The sequence below is a fragment of the Thunnus albacares genome, chromosome 14 (genome assembly GCF_914725855.1).
Source record: "Thunnus albacares chromosome 14, fThuAlb1.1, whole genome shotgun sequence".
In the NCBI taxonomy this organism is placed as follows: domain Eukaryota; kingdom Metazoa; phylum Chordata; class Actinopteri; order Scombriformes; family Scombridae; genus Thunnus; species Thunnus albacares.
The window spans coordinates 6679786-6690696 of NC_058119.1; the positions used below are offsets into that span (position 1 = coordinate 6679786).

A 10911-nucleotide genomic window follows, 5' to 3' on the forward strand; every position below is an offset into this window, starting at 1 on the left:
TGAAGTCTCTGCTATCCCTTTGAACACACTTTATCTTCACATCTCTGTACTCGCCTGCAAATGGAGCAACACACGAGGGCTGCTTTGAAATGAATTAGCAATAGGAAGGTGCCCGAGTCACTTGTGAAGCATACTTAAGTTTGTATAACATAAATTAATGTTCTAAAAATAAGAACTTCATCTACCCTTTGAGTGGGCTCACAAAGAGCTTGAAACAATGAAATCCAGACAGTGATGATGGATGACAATGACAAATTATCAGAGTCAAAATGTCACCTTACCCCCTGAAGTGCTGCAGCCAAGCAACTATGAAAAAAGTACAGAAAAAGAAGATGAATGCACGAAAGATGCATCAAGTATCCAACACTAGCTGGGATCCCAGCTGATGGGGAAAAGCAAGGCAAAAAGACTGACTGACTGCTGGAGAGCTCAGAGAGACCTTCTTGCTTTAGTCTGGTCCCTCTTGCCCCTTTCTGTTACGGCTGGAAATAGCAATTGTGTGACACTCGGCTCCTGTGGGCCTGGGTTGCAATAAGCCAGCAGTGAAATGTGATGCTTTCTGCCATGGCTGTGCACTCAGACTGTTGTTGTTGTGTGGCTGTGGAGGAATCAGAGCGGGGACTCAGGGCCCTACTGTACACCCAAAGGAGAGTAGATTTCATATTCCAAGTGAAATGCCTTCTGGCACTGTTCCGCCAGCCCTTGATTTGAATAGACAAGAGCTGCTAGGGAGGATTGAGGGATAAAAGAGGGTAAGGGAGAGAAGTGACTGAAGCCTCAAGAACCGACACAATGTCTATATGCTGTATCAGCACTCACACATATCAAGAAACTGAGTGCTGAGTGTGAAGTGACACTATACAAGACTAAGAGTCGACAGCCATGCAAGGGACTCTATGAGGCTGTACACACAGCACAGCGCTGCTTTGAGCTAAATCTAAACTCAACACGCTTACAATGACAATGCTAAAAATGAAAAAAGGTAACGCCTGCACACTCCAAGCCACAAAAGTTTAATGATGACAATGTTTCGATCCTACTTGGATCTTCGTCAGGTCAGAATGTTTTAAAAATGGAAAACACACCCATATTTATACATCATGCAAACCAATGTGGGATGATGAATCTGATTTAATGTTTATATATAAGCTGTATAAGATAAATGTTCGATATTTGTGATGTTTTTGGTATATTGTTTTTTAAAGGCTTTTGTATTACTGCTTTTTTCTATGTACTTTTTTCTATGTACTTTATTGAATTGTTAATTGTTTTGGGATGTTTATCACCCTGGGTGGTTTGGATGGTTAACCACACCTTCCATTAAAGAACTTGTCAGCGTATTGGTGTATACAATGTATAAATATTGGTGTGTTTTCCATTTTTAAAACATTCTGACCTGACAAAGACCAACAGTAAAAAAATTTACTCAAGTGCTGTACACATGGTTACATTTCAATAAATGTTCAAATGATCCAATATTTCACCAAAAAGCAAAGATTAGAGAAAAAGTCCAAAAACTGAAAATAAATTTGTGTATCAGAACTTTTTTTTTCTTCTTTCCTCTCCCATTAATCATCTCATGACCCCTCAGATTTATCTGGTGACCCTTTGGAGGGGCCCAACCCCTAGGCTGGGAACCGCTGGACTAAACTAGCTAACTGTATATGAAGTAGGCCCTATTCACACCTGTCATTAACATGCATCACGAGTGATCCAATCACAAATGGACAGCTCTAAGTACATCATTTCACACCTGGCATTAGAATGCGTCTCCACATGCGTCTTGAGTGACCACTTATGATTGGATCTCATTTCCCACTCTATATGCAAATAAACATGTGCATCATTTCTGTTTACAAAGACCAAATGTGTTTTCGTCTTTAACTGGCGGGAGGCAGCAAAGTACTTCCCATGCCTAGTCTGCCATAAATGAAAAGAAGACAAAGTTTGTAAAGACCTTGGCGCACAAGCAAAATCAAATCTCTTTGGTCCAAACGGAAATCAGCATGTTTCATGTGTACTCCATCCATGAGAATCTATTTTGCCTGTTGTGGCTTCTTTCTATCGTTTCTCACTTTAATATGACGCCGTTTGTGCACAAATGAGTACTTACTTATGCAGAGGACGTCAGTTGAGTAGGTGGTCCTTCAGTGTGGCTCAGCACACATTTGTGTACACACTTCTAAAAGAATGTGGTTATATGCGGCCCAGACCACCTCCAAATGTGGTCTGAGCGATCAGATCTCAATGTGTCCTCAATGTATCTTGGGTGCATTCACACCTGTATTTAGAACTGTCCACTTGTGATCGGATTACTCAAGATGCATTTTAATGCCAGGTGTGTATAGGGCCGTAGTTCAAACTAGCTCCACCTCCATCAGCTACAACAGTAACATGCTGCTTACACACTGATGCTTCACATTAATAATCTAATGATGATAATAATTTATCAGTCTGAGGGGTCAAACCACTACTTTTACTTTAATACTTTAATTACATTTTGCTGCTAATACTCATATACTTTTACTTAAATAGGATTTTACATGCATGCTTCTATGTGTAATGAAGTATTTTTACATTGATGTACTGGTACTTTTATTTAAGTAAATGATCTTCTTGGGACCATGAATATATGTACAAAGTTTCATGCTAATCCTTCCATTCCTATCCATTTTACAGGTGCAAAATGGAGAATCTCAATTTGGCTGTTTAGTACCTAAAAATGGGCTGCAAATGCTTGTTTAATATCCCGTCATGTGTTTTTACCACAGCTGCGCTAGGGCATCAGGTATGGGAAAACTAAATTTCCTAGGATTTTCACAAGACAAAATTAGCTTCACCTAACAGCTAGAGTGGCACTTACAAATAACAACTGTGAACATTTGACTAAAAATTGCAATCAAACTTCCTATTAAGCCTATACGTTATTATCACTGGTGTCATCAAACTGAGATGGTGCAGCAGAATAATTCCAATCATTCTTCACACAGATTAACATTAATTTATCCTGAGGTCAATTTGTCTTTACCAGTCAGAGATGTTTGTTTTGGTATTGTTGAAGAGGATCACAGTCATACATCTCATATGGATGAAAATGTGCAGTAGACGGGGGATCTCAAACCCATAATTATTATAACTTTTTTTTATTTTACCAACACATTATAGAAATAATTCATAGCAAGCTGAAAATGAAAATAATCATAGCTTTTTCCACCACAACAGCTAGAGCTTTACAAGTATCTTGCAGTACACCAGATATGAAACAAAACAAGCATGAAATGAACAGCTATGTGAGTGTAACCGTATATTATTTTTCACTAGGGTAGTTTACATTGGTTTGTATAGAAATAGAATGAGCAGGAATAAAATTAATAACAAGAATGTTCAAAAACAATATTAATGAATTTTGAAATAATAATAATAATAATGCTTTTTCCCTTCATGTCGCCTATAGCCTGTATGACTGTAGTATTTATTCCTTTAGGGTACAAAATACTGTATGCTACATATAAAACATTCAATATTGTTATAGAGTATATTTAATTATATCACTTGTATTTATTCACTTATTTAAATTTTTAACTGTTAGGTTCAGGTGTCAGTGGGCTGTGTGCTGCTTAATCTTCTCTCTTTCTGCTTTCTCTCTCTCCTGCTCTGTCCTATTCTGCGTCTGGACTGCCGTCCTGTGTCTTTCCCTAATATAGGCCATAATTAGAGTAGAAACAACAGAAAACAGCTCAAAACAAACTCTGCAGAACTAATTTATGGACAAAACATTAGCCTATATCCCTATAATAATTTCCTACCTTAATGGAGCAGCATCTGCTGCAGGGCCTTTGCATCATATGCATCAACAACCTGCTCAGGTTTAATCCTCTTAGTTATGTCACTCTCAATGAAGAGAAGTGAAAGAGAGGAAAGTCTCTCCTGGTCCATTGTTGCTCTCATCCAGCTCTGGACCCGGTGCATTGCTGAGAAGGATGTTTCACATGTCGCTATTCTCACTGGTAGTGAGAGGGCCACTTTGAGCACTTTAGTAAAGTTGGGGTAAAATCAAGGGCCGTAGTCTCCTGATTGACAGGACGATTAGTTGGTCGATATGCTCCCGTCCGACTAAATTCTCATTGGTCGAATAATCTTGTAATAATCATGTTACTTTCATAAGGAGAAAAATGCTACGTCAGTAGCCTTCCAGGATTAATCCGTTATTTCCTGCAGCGGGAGGGACAGACTAACAAATTACCTGGGAAAATGGGGGGTGTATTCAAAACACCCCCATTGTTTTCACAACTTTGAACTCGCCCAACTTAATGGAGACTGCTAGGTCTAACTGTACTCAACAGCGTTCACTGAATCAGTGTTTCTCCTATAATTATCACAACAAGAACCCCCGCCAGGCCAAAAAAAATATTTTTTAATGCCAAAAATATCCATTCATTCGGAAATCAATAGTGTTTGGGAGTCTCTGTGCAGTGCTGTTCTGAAACTTGAGTCAACCTCTGTGTTGTTGCCTGGGAAAATATTGGCAGCGTAATTCTGTTTAGGAGTAGGGCGTTGCTCAGTATGTTTGTGTAGCAGGTGGGAAAGAGCGAGCGGCAGGTGACAGTGAATGCGAGCGGAGCAGAGGAAAAGGTTAGCAGTAAATTGTCAGTCTGGCAGTAAATGTACAGTACAGACTACAGTGTGTCAGTTAATAAATGCTAAAAAGTCAAGTCTATTGTTTCCCCAAGTGCTGGAAAAGTGAAGGGGATTAGCTCCAAAGTTAGCGACAAGAGGTTAGGCTAACCTGAAGATGCAAAACAGAGAAATGGAGAACGGAGAAATGTGTGGCTGCTGAGTTCTCTGTGCACTCTGTCCTGTTACATCATGCATTACGTCAGCATGACATTTCAGTGTGGGCAAGGTCAGCATTGATGGAGGGAGTTTAAGAGTACTGCTTAATCAATCCTGAAGCACCATCAACATCACACTTTAAGACAGTATCTACACTTTTTGCAACTTGCATTGCTTACTTTGAGAACTATTCGTGGCATGCTCCAACAAGTATATCAATAACCTGATAGAAGAGGTGTTAAGCCAATCGGTCCTCAGGGCTCCCTGAACCAGAGGTTTGAAACTCCCGTTGCTCCAGCATGGTCTCCACAAGTGCAAAAGTTAATGTGGCTGGCTTCCATGCAGGGCACTTATGTCGGGGCTCCTCTTCTGTGACAGAAATACCACTACAAGACTTGCAGAAAGTATCTCCTACCATATCCCTTCCCAATTGTTTCTCATTTCTCCAAGCCCCTGGATGCAGGCCTGTAGAACACTGGAAGCCTGAGCAAGCATCGTATCTGTTTTCTGGAGGGCCTGAGATGCAACATGGCATGGAAGAGCACAATCAAGCACATGCAGAATTCTTGTCTTCCTGTGTTGTGAAGCAGAACTGAAGCCTCTGTCCGTGGGCACAGAAAATTCAGCAAGAGCGGTCATGAAGGGCTTCAAAGAGTTCCTCACAGATGACATGTTATGCCATCTACAGGTCCATCGTGTGTCACTCAAGGCAGACAGGTCCGCTTTCACTCCCAGCTGTTTCTGCATCTGTAGGAAGGCATGGTTCCAGGTTGGCCAAAAAAGGTGTACAGACTCTCCAGTTGACTTTGTAAGCTTCAATTAGGCTAATACCAGATGGCCCCAGGGCGATCTTGGCGCATCCTTTTCTGCACTCTGTTAACTTGTCATGACGACAGCACCATCATAACATTGTGCAACAAGGAAGGTAGGAAATGTTCATTCAGGAACTTTTTAAATTGACCATACATTGCCTCTGCATCAGTCCTTTCAGAGCAGTCAACAAATCCAAGGAAATGCTCTTATATTTCCATATTGTGAGTTTAGCGACCGCAATCTGTCATTTGTTCGGATTTGAAGCTTTGAGCTTCGTCAACCATGAGAGTAAAAAAATCATCCCCCTCAATCGCTTTGATGATTTCTTTCCGCACCATACCAGAAGCTATTTGCATGAACTAATTTTGGGTGTCATGGCTTGTGAGAGTACATGATTTCTGCTGCATCATACAAAATGATGCATCTTGCTTGGCAAGGAAGCTGCACATTTCCAAAAAGTTTTCACAGTTGCTTGAGCCCTCACAGGACATTTCACTGTGTCCTGTAAAAGCAATCTCTTGATTTCCCAAACACAAGATAATTTCAACAACGGAGGAGTCAAATTCCCAATTCTCTTTAATGATTTTCTTGTGAGCTGTGCTCATTTGAGCAACGACAGAGCCGCTTAGTTTTGACTTTTGATAGAGCTGCCACTTTTCCATACTCTGTTCGTGTTGAGTAGATTTGGTGTGTTTTACAGTTTTTTTCCAGTCACTGACCCCACTAGGAATAAAAACTGGGTCCCTAACACTGCACACAAACTGTCAGCATAGGAAACAGAATATGGCATCTACCTGCTTGCTCTACTCTATTCATTTCTTTTCATTGTGCCTTATCGGTGACTGCAGCAGGCACTCTTTTACAGCTAGCCTCAGTTTTTGTGCGCTATGTAAAAGAGATGATGCAAGTAGGCTAGGCCTTGATTAACATACAATATATCATTATTAACAATAAATAAATAAATAAATATCTTAGTAGTGACTTTTAATGTTTGCCAGTAGTTACTACCCAAAAAAATCATGATTTTGTTGAAGGTTACATTTTTCTTTTTTTTTCTCCCTATAGTTTTTACAATTAATGAGAAGGTTAAAGTAAGAAAATTGGAGAGGAAATTGAAGTGGGGCTGTGAAATACTGCACCCGTGACCCTCTGCTGGCATTCTCCCTCCTGCAGAATGGTGAGAGGTCAACTATCAGAGTGCTGCAAGGAGCATCAGCATGTGGAGATTGTGCTTCATTATGCCACCACTCACGCATGCCTGCAAAGACAGCTTTTACAATGAGCTCTTCCTCTGCAGCCCTGATCTCACCTTAAAGTTTTTTATATCCTTTTCATCGCCTCAAAGGATTAATCACAGGCTTTTATAATGCAGCCGCAAATAAGCAGACATGTCTCTTTCTCCTCCCTTTGACCTGAATGCTGCAGCAGCCTTCCTCCCCCTTTAGTAAAGACTGCCATGGGAGCACATCAAACACATACCCTCTGCACCCAAGGCGATGAAAAATAAATCAACAAACAAATGAATAAGTAATCACAAAGGGAAATAAAACAACGAGCCTTTAAAATATGTGCAAGAAACACGTTTATCTGCACAGTTCTTATGTTCGTGAGCCTTTTGTGTTTGTGATAATCCGACGTGTATTTTGGGAAACATGCCGGTTTTCGGGTCCCTGATCTCATTAGATTTATGTTCACTGTTCTTTTTTTGATGAGTGAGATGAAAAAAGGCTTCAGTGGGTTGATTTTGTATATGGCATTGTTGGCTATATAGCATGCATCCCTCCCCACAGGCTTCTTGCATTTGAGCTAGCAATATAGAACTAAAACACCCCATTGCTGTTGGTTGATGTCTTGGTTGCAAGAACTGAATGGAAATGTTTTCTCATGCTGCAAAGGAGCCACCTTGATGCTGTAGAAATAGTTTCATAGTGATGAGAGCTCTGAGGCATTGTCCAGATGGTCACACCTGTGTGCACAGCTGTGTGAAATCGCTGTGTATTTAATAGAGAAATAAACACAAAGAAACTCATTCATTTGGCAATAAGGTTATCTTTGAAATCCTGTAAAAAGACTGTATTATCATTAAAGCAGTAAAGCATTCAGTGCACTGCAGATGCTGAGGCGTTCATGAATTGTAACAAAATGAAGAAACCAACACCTGCATTTTATTGAACCGAGGCCTGATCCACTGACCCATGTTGTTTATAGCTTATGTATACCTGCCGAGCTACGTCAGTTGACTCCTAATGTGCATTAGGTTGTGCTTCTAATGTTGACACGGAGGTCATTAATTTAGATCAAGGACACCTCAGTAATAGACTTGTATCACGCAAATACAGTGCCTGTTAGCTTGCAAACAGCTTAGCAAGCAGAGAGCGTTCCCTGTGCTTTGATTTGATGCTAAGTGCTTCATCAATCACAATCCCAGACAGATCATTAGAGGCTTCTAGGATGACAAGACCAGCCAAAACATCTACAGCAGATTGCTCTAGACCACCCCTCAAACCTTTAATTACACCCGAGGTTGGCAGTTATCAAAGACATGCAGTGATAAGTGACTCACTCAATAGTAGCCATTAGTTAAAGCAACTTGTTAGTGTCAGTGACTTACCTTGCGATATGGTACATCAGACAACATGCAGCAGCATGTGCTCTTTCTGTATAAAAGAAGTGGCAACACTATAAAATATCCCTGTGACCCATAATGTAACTCAATTGCACAAGTCTTGGCTAAGGTTAATTGATTAAATGATCTCAAAATAGCTCATTAATAAAAACATTTTTGCAGCGTTGCAGTTGTTGATAAAGCTCTAATTCGGGTGTTTTTCGTCTTCCACAGATTTAAGTGGCAGACTTTGCAACCAGAGGGTTGATGGATTTAAGCAAGGTATGAAAAAGATTATAAAGATAATGCTGGCTTTCATTTAGTTTAGTTTAGCTGACAATAAAAAGCAAGATATATCAGCTTGTGATTGCAATGTCTGTTGGTTGGTCAGTCAGTTCACCAGTTTGGTCCAGAAAATATCCATTATAGCATTGTTGTTGTGAGCATGTTAGTGTGTTGATATTCAAGGCACCAAGGTTCCTAGGTCACAGAGATGCTAGCCCTTTCGTGCATGAATTATTATCCCCTGAGTCAGATTATTTTTCAATGGGTATTCATTTTTCACATTACTCTGAAAACATGAAAAAAGCTTTTATTCTTGTTTTTCCACTAGGTTATTGATGTGTCCACTGTGGTTTACAGCTTGTAATAATGTGTAATAATACTCTATTAATAATAGTTTATTAATATTATGTGAAAACGTTGAAAATAAGGTCAGATTTCAATGCTGCAAAACAAATATTTTTAAAATATTAAAATATTAATAAAACACATTCTGCTCGGGGCCATGGAAAAAACAACCACACAACTATTTCTAACCTTTTTTTCTATTTTCTTTTGTGAACATTTTCAAAGTACGTTAACAAAAGACAATAAATAAATATTCAAGAGGCATTTACGGTGGTCACACCCAGGAAGTAAAAGAACACTCATGTGCCACTGTGTGTTTTTGTATTAATGGGGATACAACACAATGATCCACAAGATCTACTCATTCAGTGTGATTGCACAGCTTTACTGAAAATGGCCTTGAGATGCTGATAATTTCTTTTTCTTACTTGCTTCATGCCACTAAATAAATCAGAGGTCTAAACGTGGTAGGGACTGACCTGAACAGGAGGGGGCCATCTCAGATGGCTCATCCTCACCAGCCTGAGTGTCCTCGGCTGCACCATCTCTACTGCAAAAAGGAGAGTTTGTTTTTCAGGCTGCTATTTATCATCACCACTAAATATGATATAGACTCTTATTCTTGTTCAAAGATAACACAGCAAAGTCCAGATTCCCACAGTGATGTTAATACAATAATAATAATACTTGGCGTGGCATTATTATTTTATCTTCCCACAAAGAAGTCTATGTTGCCACAGCATGACATATATCTTACACAACTCCATAACAGTCACATTGTTGCATTTATTGCAACAATACAAACTTCAGGGGTGCTGATAAAAATATAAGTATCGTTAGACAACCCCCTGCTTGGCTGCAGTTCCTCAGAGTCCAACATTAGACAGCTAAAGATGTACTATGCAGCTCCAAGTGTTTCTGCAAAGCAGCAAGCATACTCAGTCAAATTTGGCTCAAACAAATAAAGGCTATAAAGGGGAATTTGTTCAGTGTGTACTCTCATATTGTAAGCAAAACATGCCCTTTTGTCCTTCCTGCCCACCTGCTTAATGGAAACACTGTGCTGCGCCAGTGTAACACCTTGGGAATGATTGGTAACATGTGTGTATACGTATGTGTGTGAGTTTGTTCTCTTCCAGATGAGCGGCCAGATGATACATACCAGAGCAGACAGGCATTGGCCAGGGTCACGGGGTAACTGTCAGAGGCCCTTCACCTGTGTGCAGTGACAGAGGGGATCCTAGAAAGAACATGTCTAGACACATTTCCTCACACCATTCCCTCATGAGTTACTCTGGAGTGTAAGTGCCCCCTGGTGAGCAGAAGGGAGAATGTCCCTGAGCGAGTTATGGGTGATTTCATTTAGCACTGACATATTATTCCAGTATAATTATAATTTAAAATCCCAGATCGCCCACAAACTACACTATTAATATAAATATTCAACATATTTCTGTATAGCCCATAGCTATATGCTCCCCTGTTCTGTTGTGGATACGGATCCAATGTTGCATCAATGACTGTTTGCCTCGGGAGAGTTACAGTGCTTATTCCAGCAGACAGCGCGAGGAGATCACATGAATATCAGATCCCAGTGGAGCTGTAGCTTTGGCTGCTGTTTAAAGCCTAATCAATGAAAGAAACATGACCCATGTCTATCTGTTGTGTATAGGACGACAAGATGTTTCTGGGAAAACTGCACGCTAAGTGCAATTCAGGAAAGAGGTAATATGCGGGAAAAAAAGATCTACACAGACATAGTATCATTTGTAAATGTTTTACAGCGCTGTTAGGCATATGATTTAATGGCTACTTTTAACACCTGAGCAAATTGTTTAACAGAACACTGGTGAAATGCAAGAAGAGCTCCGTGGATGTGAGCTTGCTGACTATAGAGATTTGACTGATTTAGCTGCGGGCACAGGCTACCTTCAATGTCCAAAGCCATTAGTGATTCCTGTACTACTAAAGCGCTGCTCCAGGGTACCCATTTCCTTGCATTAATGTCTACCTTCCACCACAGCAAATCA

At 40.1% G+C, this 10911-nt stretch overlaps 1 long non-coding RNA gene across 2 annotated transcripts; it reads right to left on the reverse strand.

The window, feature by feature from the left end:
• Nucleotides 1-3183: 3183 nt before the first annotated feature.
• On the reverse strand, nucleotides 3184-10125 carry LOC122997172. Of its 2 annotated transcripts, none has more exons than XR_006407163.1 (4): nucleotides 10044-10125; nucleotides 9361-9431; nucleotides 8258-8303; nucleotides 3184-3695 (listed from the first exon to the last, which is right to left on the reverse strand). It is a non-coding gene; the product is annotated as an uncharacterized LOC122997172 (long non-coding RNA). The 2 variants fall into 2 exon arrangements; XR_006407164.1 differs by lacking the exon at nucleotides 3184-3695 and adding an exon at nucleotides 6805-7637.
• Nucleotides 10126-10911: the final 786 nt, after the last annotated feature.